The following is a 12,840-nucleotide window of genomic DNA, read 5'->3' on the forward strand; positions in this document are numbered from 1 at the left end:
AGGATTCCTTTAACCGCTTGCCCTCTGGAAGATTTTACCCCCTTCATGACCAGGGCATTTTTTGCTTTAGCACTGCACTACTTTAACTGGCAATTGCTCAGTAATGCAACGCTGTGCTCAAATGAAATTTATATTCACACAAATAGAGCTTTCTTTTGGTGGTATTTGATATATAAATTTAAAAAAAACTGAAAGTTCTGAAAAAAAAAAAATCTAAATTTTCTACTTTGTTATAAAACATCCAATAAAAAAAGATCAAATTTCTTCATAAATTTGTGCTACAGGTGTTTGGTAAAAAAAAATTCCAATGAGTATATATTTATATAATTGGTTTGTGTGAAAGTTATAGCGTCTACAAACTATGGTGCATATATACTGGAATGTACGCAGCTATCAACACTCTACTGTAATGGCGGTGATCTTATAGTGGGACTGTGATGGGCAATCTGGCTCTAAATGAGACAAAGATAAATCATTTCAGAACTTTTTCCAACGTTAATGTGACCTATAAACTGTACAACTCAGTTGAACAACAGTTCAAATCTTTTAGGTGGAGAGAAGTAAAAAAATAAAAAAAATAATATGGTTGCATAAGCGTGCACACCCTTAATTACTTCAGCCCCGGAAGATTTTGCCCTTTAATGACCAGGACATTTTTTTTTGCGATACGGCACTGCGTCGCTTTAACTGACGCTTGATGTCCTTTTTTTTTCCCCCACAAATAGAGCTTTCTTTTGGTGGTATTTGTTAACCTCTGCATTTTTTATTTTTTGTGCTATAAACAAAAAAAAAAAAAAAAAAAAAGACAATTTTGAAAAAAATTATATTTTTTACTTTTTGCTATAATAAATATCCAAAAAAAAGTCTATCAATTTAGGCCAATATGTATTCTACATATTTTTGATACAAAAAAAAAATATTGATTGGTTTGCGCAAAAGTTATAGCATCTACAAAATCGGGGATAGATTTATGGCATTTTTTTTTTTTACTAGTAATGGCAGTGATTTGCAATTTTTAGCAGGACTGCGACATTGTGGCAGACAGATCGGACACTTTTTGGGACCATTGACATTTACACAGTGATCTGTGCTATAAAAATGCACTGATTACTGTATAAATGTCACTGGCAGGGAAGGGGTTAACACTAGGGGGCAATCAAGGGGTTAAATGTGTTTCCTCATGTGTGTTTCTAACTGTGGGAGGATGGGACTGACTGGAGGAGGAGACATATCACTGTTCCTAATTACTATGAACAGACAATCTGTCTCTCCTGTAAGAATGGGAACTTGTGTGTTTACATACACAAATTCCCGTTCTGGCTCTCGTGGCCACCAGCCACGCACATTGGGTCCCCCACCATTTTTTTTTTTGGATAAAATTTGTTACTTGTGCCTCGGTTTAGATGTACCCCCCCCCCTCTTTTTTTTTTTTTTTTTTAACTGGTGAACATTGTTTGCTAGAAATAAAATAATGGGAAATATGAACTTTTTAGAGTTATCCCCAGAACAAGAGGTAAGGAAAAATCTTTCCTTAGAGGCTACTCTTGTTCTAACTTCCTGTTGTAATTTTGGCCTTTTAGTCCCCTTGCAGTTTGATTGTGGTGTGAAAGTTATGCCCTGCTTGCTGTGTTCCCAATATGCCCTCCTAATTGATTAATTGCCAGATTCCATCCACACCCAACACAGTATATAACAAGGCCTTCTTTACGGGGGAGCACATACAGGGGGCTTCACATACAGGGGGTTCTTCCAAAGAAGTGGGGTTCTGAAAAAAAGTGACACTTCTGCTCTTGCAGCATTCATCTGAACATTTTCTTCTCTCTTCACAGGTAATCTGCGTTTATATTCCCATGTCCTGCAAACTGAAAATTGACTGACCGCTTATATACATTTTTGGTAAATCTGTTTGTCACCGCTGTCTCAAATCCATCTGTAGCCATGCTCACATTATTTCAATGTTAGTCAGCCCCCCCTCATTAAAAATGGGGTGGGCCCACAGTCGGCCCCCCATTAAAACCAAAGGCCGGAGTCGGCCCTCCATTTAAACCAAAGGCCGGAGTCAGCCTCCCATTTAAACCGAGGGCCAGAGTCGGCCCCCCATTTAGGGCAGAGGTGGGAGTCGGCCCCCCATTTAGGGCAGAGGTGGGAGTCGGCCCCCCATTTAGGGCAGAGGTGGGAGTCGGCCCCCATTAAAACCGAGGAACCGGAGTCGGCCCCCCATTAAAACCGGGGAACCGGAGTCGGCCCCCCATTAAAACCGAGGAACCGGAGTTGGCCCCCCATTAAATCCGAGGAGGAGGAGTCGGCCCCCCATTAAATCCGAGGAGGAGGAGTTGGCCCCCATTTAAACCGAGGAGGAGGAGTCGGCCGCCCATTTAAACCGAGGAGGAGGAGTCGGCCCCCCATTTAAACCGAGGAGGAGGAGTTGGCCCCCATTTAAACCGAGTTGGAGTCGGCCCCCCATTTAAACCGAGGAGGAGGAGTCGGCCCCCCATTTAAACCGAGGAGGAGGAGTCGGCCCCCCATTTAAACCGAGGAGGAGGAGTCGGCCCCCCATTTAAACCGAGGAGGAGGAGTCGGCCCCCCATTAAAACCGAGGAGGAGGAGTCGGCCCCCCATTAAAACCGAGGAGGAGGAGTCGGTCCCCCATTAAAACCGAGGAGGAGGAGTTGGCCCCCCATTAAAACCGAGGAGGAGGAGTTGGACCCCCATTTAGGATGGGGCCGGAGTTGGCCCCCCATTTAGGATGGGGCCGGAGTCGGCCCCCCATTTAGGGTGGGGCCGGAGTCGGCCCCCCATTTAAACCAAGGGCCACGAGTCGGCCCCCCATTTAAACCAAGGGCCACGAGTCGGCCCCCCATTTGAACCAAGGGCCACGAGTCGGCCCCCGATTTGAACCAAGGGCCACGAGTCGGCCCCCCATTTAAACCAAGGGCCACGAGTCGGCCCCCCATTTAAACCAAGGGCCACAAGTCGGCCCCCCCATTTAAACCAAGGGCCACAAGTCGGCCCCCCCATTTAAACCAAGGGCCACGAGTCGGCCCCCCATTTAGTAAGGGACACGAGTCGGCCCCCCATTAAAACCAAGGGCCGGAGTCGGCCCCCCATTTAGACCCAGGGCCGGAGTCGGCCCCCCATTTAGACCGAGGGCCGGAGTCGGCCCCCCATTTAGACCGAGGGTCGAAGTCGGCCCCCCATTTAGACCGAGGGCCGGAGTCGGCCCCCATTTAGACCGGGGGCCGAAGTCGGCCCCCCATTTAGACCGAGGGCCGAAGTCGGCCCCCCATTTAGACCGAGTTTAATTGGTTTAAATGGGGGGCTGACTCCGGCCCTCGGTTTAAATGGGGGGCCGACTCCGGCCCTCGGTTTAAATGGGGGGCCGACTCCGGCCCTCGGTTTAAATGGGGGGCCGACTCCGGCCCTCGGTTTAAATGGGGGGCCGACTCCGGCCCTCGGTTTAAATGGGGGGCCGACTCCGGCCCTCGGCCCCCCATTTAAACCGAGGGCCAGAGTCGACCCCCATTTAAACCAATTAAACTCAGTTTAAATGGGGTTGTTGACTTCGACCCTCGGTTTAAATGGGGGGCCGACTCCGGCCCTCAGGTTAAGATGGGGGCCGGAGTCGGCCCCCATTTAGGATGGGGCCGGAGTCGGCCCCCCATTTAAACCGAGGGCCGGAGTCGGCCCCCCATTTAAACCGAGGGCCGGAGTCGGCCCCCCATTTAAACCGAGTTTAAATGGGGGGCCGACTCCGGCCCTCGGTTTAAATGGGGGGGCCGACTCTGGCCCTTGGTTTAAATGGGGGCCGACTCCTGTCCCTTACTAAATGGGGGCCGACTCCGGCCCTCGGTTTAAATGGGGGGCCGACTCCGGCCCTCGGTTTAAATGGGGGGCGGAGTCGGCCCCCCATTTAGTAAGGGACAGGAGTCGGCCCCCCCATTTAAACCGAGGGCCAGAGTCGGCCCCCCATTTAAACCGAGGGCCAGAGTCGGCCCCCATTTAGTAAGGGACAGGAGTCGGCCCCCCATTTAGTAAGGGACAGGAGTCGGCCCCCCATTTAAACCAAGGGCCAGAGTCGCCCCCCCATTTAAACCGAGGGCCAGAGTCGGCCCCATTTAGTAAGGGACAGGAGTCGGCCCCCATTTAAACCGAGGGCCAGAGTCGGCCCCCCCCATTTAAACCGAGGGCCGGAGTCGGCCCCCCATTTAAACTGAGGGCCGAAGTGGGCAACCCCATTTAAACCGAGGGCCGGAGTCGGCCCCCCATTTAAACCGAGGGCCGGAGTCGGCCCCCCATTTAAACCGAGGGCCGGAGTCGGCCCCCCATTTAAACCGAGGGCCGGAGTCGGCCCCCCATTTAGTAAGGGACAGGAGTCGGCCCCCCCATTTAAACCAAGGGCCAGAGTCGGCCCCCCATTTAAACCGAGTTTAATTGGTTTAAATGGGGGGCCGACTCCGGCCCTCGGTTTAAATGGGGGGCCGACTCCGGCCCTCGGTTTAAATGGGGGGCCGACTCCGGCCCTCGGTTTAAATGGGGGGCCGACTCCGGCCCTCGGTTTAAATGGGGGGCCGACTCCGGCCCTCGGTTTAAATGGGGGGCCGACTCCGGCCCTCGGTTTAAATGGGGGGCGGAGTCGGCCCCCCATTTAGTAAGGGACAGGAGTCGGCCCCCCCATTTAAACCGAGGGCCAGAGTCGGCCCCCCATTTAAACCGAGGGCCAGAGTCGGCCCCCATTTAGTAAGGGACAGGAGTCGGCCCCCATTTAAACCGAGGGCCAGAGTCGGCCCCCCATTTAAACCGAGGGCCGGAGTCGGCCCCCCATTTAGTAAGGGACAGGAGTCGGCCCCCCATTTAGTAAGGGACAGGAGTCGGCCCCCCATTTAAACCAAGGGCCAGAGTCGGCCCCCCCATTTAAACCGAGGGCCAAAGTCGGCCCCCCATTTAGTAAGGGACAGGAGTCGGCCCCCCATTTAAACCAAGGGCCAAAGTCGGCCCCTCATTTAAACCAATTAAACTCAGTTTAAATGGGGTTGTTGACTTCGACCCTCGGTTTAAATGGGGGGGCAGACTCCGGCCCTCGGTTTAAATGGGGGGGCCGACTCCGGCCCTCGGTTTAAATGGGGCGCCGACTCCGGCCCTCGGTTTAAATGGAGGGCCGACTCCGGCCCTCGGCCCCCCATTTAAACCGAGGGCCAGAGTCGGCCCCCCATTTAAACCAATTAAACTCAGTTTAAATGGGGTTGTTGACTTCGACCCTCGGTTTAAATGGGGGGCCGACTCCGGCCCTCGGTTTAAATGGGGGGCCGACTCCGGCCCTCGGTTTAAATGTGGGGCCGACTCCAGCCCTCGGTTTAAATGGGGGGCCGACTCCGGCCCTCGGGTTTAAATGGGGGCGGAGTCGGCCCCCCATTTAGTAAGGGACAGGAGTCGGCCCCCCCATTTAAACCGAGGGCCAGAGTCGGCCCCCCATTTAAACCGAGGGCCAGAGTCGGCCCCCATTTAGTAAGGGACAGGAGTCGGCCCCCATTTAGTAAGGGACAGGAGTCGGCCCCCATTTAGTAAGGGACAGGAGTCGGCCCCCATTTAGTAAGGGACAGGAGTCGGCCCCCATTTAGTAAGGGACAGGAGTCGGCCCCCATTTAGTAAGGGACAGGAGTCGGCCCCCATTTAGTAAGGGACAGGAGTCTGCCCCCCCATTTAAACCGAGGGCTGGAGTCGGCAACCCCATTTAAACCGAGGGCCGAAGTGGGCAACCCCATTTAAACCGAGGGCCGGAGTCGGCCCCCCATTTAAACCGAGGGCCGGAGTCGGCCCCCCATTTAGTAAGGGACAGGAGTCGGCCCCCCATTTAGTAAGGGACAGGAGTCGGCCCCCCATTTAAACCAAGGGCCAGAGTCGGCCCCCCATTTAAACCGAGTTTAATTGGTTTAAATGGGGGGCCGACTCCGGCCCTCGGTTTAAATGGGGGGCCGACTCCGGCCCTCGGTTTAAATGGGGGGCCGACTCCGGCCCTCGGTTTAAATGGGGGGCCGACTCCGGCCCTCGGTTTAAATGGGGGGCCGACTCCGGCCCTCGGTTTAAATGGGGTTGCCCACTTCGGCCCTCGGTTTAAATGGGGGGCGGAGTCGGCCCCCCATTTAGTAAGGGACAGGAGTCGGCCCCCCCCCATTTAAACCGAGGGCCAGAGTCAGCCCCCCATTTAAACTGAGGGCCAGAGTCGGCCCCCATTTAGTAAGGGACAGGAGTCGGCCCCCATTTAGTAAGGGACAGGAGTCGGCCCCCATTTAGTAAGGGACAGGAGTCGGCCCCCATTTAGTAAGGGACAGGAGTCTGCCCCCCATTTAAACCGAAGGCCGGAGTCGGCAACCCCATTTAAACCGAAGGCCGGAGTCGGCCCCCCATTTAAACCGAGGGCTGGAGTCGGCCCCCCATTTAAACCGAGTTTAATTGTTTTAAATGGGGGGCCGACTCCGGCCCTCGGTTTAAATGGAGGGCTGACTCCGGCCCTCGGTTTAAATGGGGGGGCCGACTCCGGCCCTCGGTTTAAATGGGGGGCGGAGTCGGCCCCCCATTTAGTAAGGGACAGGAGTCCGCACCCCCCATTTAAACCGAGGGCCACAGTCAGCCCTCCATTTAAACCGAGGGCCAGAGTCGGCCCCCATTTAGTAAGGGACAGGAGTCGGCCCCCATTTATTAAGGGACAGGAGTCGGCCCCCCATTTAAACCGAGGGCCGGAGTCGGCAACCCCATTTAAACCGAGGGCCGAAGTGGGCAACCCCATTTAAACCGAGGGCCGAAGTGGGTAACCCCATTTAAACCGAGGGCCGAAGTGGGTAACCCCATTTAAACCGAGGGCCGGAGTCGGCCCCCATTTAAACCGAGGGCCGGAGTCGGCCCCCCATTTAAACCGAGGGCCGGAGTCGGCCCCCCATTTAAACCGATGGCCGGAGGCGGCCCCTTATTTAGGATGGGGCCGCAGGCGGCCCCCCATTTAAACCAAGGGCCGCAGTCGGTCCCCCATTTAAACCGAGGGCCGCAGTCGGTCCCCCATTTAAACCGAGGGCCGCAGTCGGCCTCCCCATTTAAACCGAGGGCCGCAGTCGGCCTCCCCATTTAAACCGAGGGCCACAGTCGGCCTCCCCATTTAAACCGAGGGCCACAGTCGGCCTCCCCATTTAAACCGAGGGCCGCAGTCGGCCCCCCCATTTAAACCGAGGGCCGGAGTCGCCCCCCATTTAAACAAAGGGCCATAGTCGGCCCCCCATTTAAACCGAGGGCCGGAGTCGGCCCCCCCATTTAAACCAATTAAACTCAGTTTAAATGGGGTTGCTGACTTCGACCCTCGGTTTAAATGGGGGGCCGACTCCGGCCCTCGGCCCCCCATTTAAACCGAGGGCCAGAGTCAGCCCCCCATTTAAACCAATTAAACTCAGTTTAAATGGGGTTGCCGACTTCGACCCTCGGTTTAAATGAGGGGCCGACTCCGGCCCTCGGTTTAAATGGGGGCCGGAGTCGCCCCCCATTTAAACCGAGGGCCGAAGTCGGCCCCCCATTTGAACCGAGGGCCGGAGTCGGCCCCCCATTTAAACCGAGGGCCGGAGTCGGCCCCTTATTTAGGATGGGGCCGCAGTCGGCCCCCCATTTAAACCGAGGGCCGCAGTCGGTCCCCCATTTAAACCGAGGGCCGCAGTCGGTCCCCCATTTAAACCGAGGGCCGCTGTCGGTCCCCCATTTAAACCGAGGGCCGCTGTCGGTCCCCCATTTAAACCGAGGGCCGCAGTCGGTCCCCCATTTAAACCGAGGGCCGCAGTCGGTCCCCCATTTAAACCGAGGGCCGCAGTCGGTCCCCCATTTAAACCGAGGGCCGCTGTCGGTCCCCCATTTAAACCGAGGGCCGCAGTCGGTCCCCCATTTAAACCGAGGGCCGCAGTCGGTCCCCCATTTAAACCGAGGGCCGCTGTCGGTCCCCCATTTAAACCGAGGGCCGCTGTCGGTCCCCCATTTAAACCGAGGGCCGCTGTCGGTCCCCCATTTAAACCGAGGGCCGCTGTCGGCCCCCCATTTAAACCGAGGGCCGCAGTAGGTCCCCCATTTAAACCGAGGGCCGCAGTAGGTCCCCCATTTAAACCGAGGGCCGCAGTCGGTCCCCCATTTGAACCGAGGGCCGCAGTCGGTCCCCCATTTGAACCGAGGGCCGCAGTCGGTCCCCCATTTAAACCGAGGGCCGCAGTCGGTCCCCCATTTAAACCGAGGGCCGCAGTCGGTCCCCCATTTAAACCGAGGGCCGCAGTCGGCCTCCCCATTTAAACCGAGGGCCGCAGTCGGCCCCCCCATTTAAACCGAGGGCCGGAGTCGCCCCCTATTTAAACAAAGGGCCATAGTCAGCCCCCCATTTAAACCGAGGGCCGGAGTCGGCCCCCCCATTTAAACCAATTAAACTCAGTTTAAATGGGGTTGCTGACTTCGACCCTCGGTTTAAATGGGGTTGCTGACTTCGACCCTCGGTTTAAATGGGGGGCCGACTTCGACCCTCGGTTTAAATGGGGGGCCGACTTCGACCCTCGGTTTAAATGGGGGGCCGACTCCGACCCTCGGTTTAAATGGGGGGCCGACTCCGACCCTCGGTTTAAATGGGGGGCCGACTCCGACCCTCGGTTTAAATGGGGGGCCGACTCCGACCCTCGGTTTAAATGGGGGGCCGACTCCGACCCTCGGTTTAAATGGGGGGCCGACTCCGACCCTCGGTTTAAATGGGGGGCCGACTCCGACCCTCGGTTTAAATGGGGGGCCGACTCCGACCCTCGGTTTAAATGGGGGGCCGACTCCGACCCTCGGTTTAAATGGGGGGCCGACTCCGACCCTCGGTTTAAATGGGGGGCCGACTCCGACCCTCGGTTTAAATGGGGGGCCGACTCCGACCCTCGGTTTAAATGGGGGGCCGACTCCGACCCTCGGTTTAAATGGGGGGCCGACTCCGACCCTCGGTTTAAATGGGGGGCCGACTCCGACCCTCGGTTTAAATGGGGGGCCGACTCCGACCCTCGGTTTAAATGGGGGGCCGACTCCGACCCTCGGTTTAAATGGGGGGCCGACTCCGACCCTCGGTTTAAATGGGGGGCCGACTCCGACCCTCGGTTTAAATGGGGGGCCGACTCCGACCCTCGGTTTAAATGGGGGGCCGACTCCGACCCTCGGTTTAAATGGGGGGCCGACTCCGACCCTCGGTTTAAATGGGGGGCCGACTCCGACCCTCGGTTTAAATGGGGGGCCGACTCCGACCCTCGGTTTAAATGGGGGGCCGACTCCGACCCTCGGTTTAAATGGGGGGCCGACTCCGACCCTCGGTTTAAATGGGGGGCCGACTCCGACCCTCGGTTTAAATGGGGGGCCGACTCCGACCCTCGGTTTAAATGGGGGGCCGACTCCGACCCTCGGTTTAAATGGGGGGCCGACTCCGACCCTCGGTTTAAATGGGGGGCCGACTCCGACCCTCGGTTTAAATGGGGGCCGACTCCGACCCTCGGTTTAAATGGGGGGCCGACTCCGACCCTCGGTTTAAATGGGGGGCCGACTCCGACCCTCGGTTTAAATGGGGGGCCGACTCCGACCCTCGGTTTAAATGGGGGGCCGACTCCGACCCTCGGTTTAAATGAGGGGCCGACTCCGACCCTCGGTTTAAATGAGGGGCCGACTCCGACCCTCGGTTTAAATGAGGGGCCGACTCCGACCCTCGGTTTAAATGAGGGGCCGACTCCGACCCTCTGTTTAAATGAGGGGCCGACTCCGACCCTCGGTTTAAATGAGGGGCCGACTCCGACCCTCGGTTTAAATGAGGGGCCGACTCCGACCCTCGGTTTAAATGAGGGGCCGACTCCGACCCTCGGTTTAAATGAGGGGCCGACTCCGACCCTCGGTTTAAATGAGGGGCCGACTCCGACCCTCGGTTTAAATGAGGGGCCGACTCCGGCCCTCGGTTTAAATGGGGGGCGGAGTCGGCCCCCCATTTAGTAAGGGACAGGAGTCGGCCCCCCCCATTTAAACCGAGGGCCAGAGTCAGCCCCCCATTTAAACTGAGGGCCAGTGTCGGCCCCCATTTAGTAAGGGACAGGAGTCGGCCCCCATTTAGTAAGGGACAGGAGTCGGCCCCCATTTAGTAAGGGACAGGAGTCGGCCCCCATTTAAACCGAAGGCCGGAGTCGGCAACCCCATTTAAACCGAGGGCCGGAGTCGGCCCCCCATTTAAACCGAGGGCTGGAGTCGGCCCCCCATTTAAACCGAGTTTAATTGTTTTAAATGGGGGGCCGACTCCGGCCCTCGGTTTAAATGGAGGGCCGACTCCGGCCCTCGGTTTAAATGGGGGGGCCGACTCCGGCCCTCGGTTTAAATGGGGGGCGGAGTCGGCCCCCCATTTAGTAAGGGACAGGAGTCCGCACCCCCCATTTAAACCGAGGGCCACAGTCAGCCCTCCATTTAAACCGAGGGCCAGAGTCGGCCCCCATTTAGTAAGGGACAGGAGTCGGCCCCCATTTAGTAAGGGACAGGAGTCGGCCCCCCATTTAAACCGAGGGCCGGAGTCGGCAACCCCATTTAAACCGAGGGCCGAAGTGGGCAACCCCATTTAAACCGAGGGCCGAAGTGGGTAACCCCATTTAAACCGAGGGCCGAAGTGGGTAACCCCATTTAAACCGAGGGCCGGAGTCGGCCCCCCATTTAAACCGAGGGCCGGAGTCGGCCCCCCATTTAAACCGAGGACCAGAGTCGGCCCCCCCATTTAAACCGAGGGCCGGAGTCGGCCCCCCCATTTAAACCGATGGCCGGAGGCGGCCCCTTATTTAGGATGGGGCCGCAGGCGGCCCCCCATTTAAACCAAGGGCCGCAGTCGGTCCCCCATTTAAACCGAGGGCCGCAGTCGGTCCCCCATTTAAACCGAGGGCCGCAGTCGGCCTCCCCATTTAAACCGAGGGCCGCAGTCGGCCTCCCCATTTAAACCGAGGGCCACAGTCGGCCTCCCCATTTAAACCGAGGGCCGCAGTCGGCCCCCCCATTTAAACCGAGGGCCGGAGTCGCCCCCCATTTAAACAAAGGGCCATAGTCGGCCCCCCATTTAAACCGAGGGCCGGAGTCGGCCCCCCCATTTAAACCAATTAAACTCAGTTTAAATGGGGTTGCTGACTTCGACCCTCGGTTTAAATGGGGGGCCGACTCCGGCCCTCGGCCCCCCATTTAAACCGAGGGCCAGAGTCAGCCCCCCATTTAAACCAATTAAACTCAGTTTAAATGGGGTTGCCGACTTCGACCCTCGGTTTAAATGAGGGGCCGACTCCGGCCCTCGGTTTAAATGGGGGCCGGAGTCGCCCCCCATTTAAACCGAGGGCCGAAGTCGGCCCCCCATTTAAACCGAGGGCCGGAGTCGGCCCCCCATTTGAACCGAGGGCCGGAGTCGGCCCCCCATTTAAACCGAGGGCCGGAGTCGGCCCCTTATTTAGGATGGGGCCGCAGTCGGCCCCCCATTTAAACCGAGGGCCGCAGTCGGCCCCTTATTTAGGATGGGGCCGCAGTCGGCCCCCCATTTAAACCGAGGGCCGCAGTCGGTCCCCCATTTAAACCGAGGGCCGCAGTCGGTCCCCCATTTAAACCGAGGGCCGCAGTCGGTCCCCCATTTAAACCGAGGGCCGCTGTCGGTCCCCCATTTAAACCGAGGGCCGCTGTCGGTCCCCCATTTAAACCGAGGGCCGCTGTCGGTCCCCCATTTAAACCGAGGGCCGCTGTCGGTCCCCCATTTAAACCGAGGGCCGCAGTAGGTCCCCCATTTAAACCGAGGGCCGCAGTAGGTCCCCCATTTAAACCGAGGGCCGCAGTAGGTCCCCCATTTAAACCGAGGGCCGCAGTCGGTCCCCCATTTGAACCGAGGGCCGCAGTCGGTCCCCCATTTAAACCGAGGGCCGCAGTCGGTCCCCCATTTAAACCGAGGGCCGCAGTCGGTCCCCCATTTAAACCGAGGGCCGCAGTCGGTCCCCCATTTAAACCGAGGGCCGCAGTCGGCCTCCCCATTTAAACCGAGGGCCGCAGTCGGCCCCCCCATTTAAACCGAGGGCCGGAGTCGCCCCCTATTTAAACAAAGGGCCATAGTCAGCCCCCCATTTAAACCGAGGGCCGGAGTCGGCCCCCCCATTTAAACCAATTAAACTCAGTTTAAATGGGGTTGCTGACTTCGACCCTCGGTTTAAATGGGGGGCCGACTCCGGCCCTCGGCCCCCCATTTAAACCGAGGGCCAGAGTCGGCCCCCCATTTAAACCAATTAAACTCAGTTTAAATGGGGTTGCCGACTCCGGCCCTCGGTTTAAATGGGAGTCGGCCCCCTTATTTATACCGAGGGCCGGAGTCGGCCCCCCATTTAAACCGAGGGCCGGAGTCGGCCCCCCATTTAAACCGAGTTTAATTGGTTTAAACGGGGGGCCGACTCCGGCCCTCGGTTTAAATGGGGGGCCGACTCCGGCCCTCAGTTTAAATGGGGGGCCGACTCCGGCCCTCGGTTTAAATGGGGGGCCGACTCCGGCCCTCGGTTTAAATGGGGGGCTGACTCCGGCCCTCAGTTTAAATGGGGGGCTGACTCCGGCCCTCAGTTTAAATGGGGGGCTGACTCCGGCCCTCGGTCTAAATGGGGGCCTGATTCTGGCCCTTGCCCTAAATAGGTTCTTCAAGCACTTCTTTGTTAGTACCACTTACTTTGCCAGCTTTTTGTTGTCCTTTGCCAACTTTCTTGAAACTCCGGCCCCCTTCCTAAATGGAGGGCCGACTCCAGCCCTAAATGGGGGGGCCGACTCCAGCCGGAGTCAGCC

The sequence above is a fragment of the Aquarana catesbeiana genome, linkage group LG07 (genome assembly GCF_042186555.1).
Source record: "Aquarana catesbeiana isolate 2022-GZ linkage group LG07, ASM4218655v1, whole genome shotgun sequence".
NCBI lineage: Eukaryota > Metazoa > Chordata > Amphibia > Anura > Ranidae > Aquarana > Aquarana catesbeiana.